This window comes from Ciconia boyciana, chromosome 36 (assembly GCF_034638445.1).
Source record: "Ciconia boyciana chromosome 36, ASM3463844v1, whole genome shotgun sequence".
Lineage (NCBI taxonomy): Eukaryota > Metazoa > Chordata > Aves > Ciconiiformes > Ciconiidae > Ciconia > Ciconia boyciana.
In genome coordinates, this window is record NC_132969.1 from 562,312 (window position 1) to 564,632 (window position 2,321).

The following is a 2,321-nucleotide window of genomic DNA, read 5'->3' on the forward strand; positions in this document are numbered from 1 at the left end:
GTCGGCCCCTCCCCCACCCCTCCTCCTCCTCCCCTCCCCCTTCTCTAACCCCTCCCCCTTCTCTCCCCGCAGCCGCCGTCCACCAGTCGTACCCCCCACGCCGCCCCCTGCACCCCAGCCCCCCACGCCGACGGGCAGCCAGCCGCCCCCCAGCACGCCGCCCCAGCCCCGGCCAGGTACCTCCCCGCCCCGCCGCGGGTGGTCTGGGAGGGGAGGGAGGGTGTCCCTCCCCCCGGTCCTGACCCCCCTCCCCCTTGCAGCACCAGGGGCAGCCCCCATTTGGGGGGCCCAGCAGCAGCAGCAGCCCCAGCAGAGCCTCTTCCACGCGGCGGCGGCGGCGGCTTTGGGGGCCACCCCCGCCCTGCCCCCCTCGCCCCCCGGCGCCCCTCCCCCAGAGCAGTTTCCCCCAACCCCCCGCCGCCGCCGCCGCCGTCTACGCCCTCCACCAGAGCCTGCAGCACGGCTGCGGCGTGGCCCACGTCGGGCAGGTGGGGGCGGGGACATGGGGGATGGGGGAGGGATGGGGGAGGGGACATGGGGGACATGGGGGATGGGGAGGGATGGATGGGGGCAGAGGAATGGGGGATGACGGAGGGAGGGGAATGGGGACATTGAGGGGAGGGGGACATGGGGGATGGGGCAGAGGGATGGGGGAGGGGGACATGGGGGGATGGGGGAGGGGATGGATGGGGGATGATGGAGGAGGGGGTGATGGGGACATTGAGGGGAGGGGGACATGGGGGACATGGGGGGATGGGGCAGAGGAATGGGGGATGACGGAGGGGAGGGGGATGGGGACATGGGGGATGGGGACATTGAGGGGGACATGGGATGGGGAGGGGATGGATGGGGGATGACGGAGGGGAGGGGGTGATGGGGACATTGAGGGGGAGGGGACATGGGGGACATGGGGGATGGGGAGGGGATGGGGGATGATGGAGGGGAGGGGGTGATGGGGATATTGGGGGGATGGGGCAAAGGGGGATGGGGAGGGGAGACACGATGTGAAATGGGGGGACAGGATGGGGGAGGGGCACCCCTCGTGGGGAGGGGGGCCTTGACGCCCTGACGCGGGGTCTCCCCTCCCCCCCAGGCCCACGTGCAGACGGGGCTGCCGGCGGCGCCGCCCCCCCACCCCGGGGCTCCCCACCCCCCAGGTGATGCTGCTCCACCCCCAGAGCCACGGGGGCCCCCCAGGGCGGGGTCCCCCAGAGCGGGGTGGCGGCTCTGCCCGCCTCCAGCCCCCCCCCCTACACCTACATCGGGCACCACCAAGGAGAGGGGGGACTTGGGGGGCTGGGAGGAGGTGCTGGGGGGTGGAGTGGGGCCCTGGGGGGCTGGGGAGGGACTTGGGGGGCTGGGGAGGGACTGGGGGGCTGGGGAGGCTCTTGGGGGCTGAGAATGGGAGTTGGGGGCACTTTGAGCTCCAGAGAGACTTGGGGGCAGAGGGGAACTTGAAGAGCTGCGGGGGGGCTGAGTGGCACTTGGGGGGCAGAGGGGGACTGGGGTGGCACTGGGGCTGGGGTGCCACTTGGGGGCAGAGAGCGGAGCTGTGGGGTGCTTGGTGTATTGGGGGGGCTGGAGTGGGCCTTGGGGGGCCTTAGGAGACACTTGGGGCTGCCCCACACTCACACCCCCTCCCCCTCCCCCATCTCCTTCCAGTCCAGTCCCACCCGTCCCAGCAGCTCCCGTTCCACCCCCAGGGAACTGATGCCGCCCCCCGCCTGCCCCACAAGTGGCGACCCTCTGCCCCACAAGCGGGTGTGGGGCGGGGGGGTGGGGGCTCCGCAAGTGCGTGTGCCCCCCCTCCCCCCCCCCGGGTGATTTTCTATTATTTATAGCGGGGGGATGGGCGAGAAACGAGGCGGAAGCGGGAGGGTTCGGGGCGCCGCCGCGCGCCGGGTTTTTATTACGGTAAAAAGAACAACAACAAAAAAAAAAAAAACAAAACCAACCAAAAAAAACCAACAAAAAAAGAAAAAAATTTAAAATTAAAAAAAAAATTAATAAAACCTTAAACTAACTCCAGCGGGGGATGGGCTGCCTCTGTGGGCGCCGCCGCCCGACCCCCACCCGCGCGCCGTCGTTAACCGTCGGCGTCACCGCGCCAGCGGGGGTGTCACCCCCCCCCCCCAGTGCGGCTGTCACCCCCGCTGCCGCGGTTGTCACCCCCTCGACGCGGTCGTCACCCCCCCCCCGCCGCGGTCGTCGCCCCCGCCGCGGTCGTCGCCCCCGCCGCGGTCGTCGCGGCGCTGGCCCGGCTGCGAGCGCGGTTGTCGCCCCCCGCGTGCGCTTCGTCACCCGACCAGCGCGTGCCACCC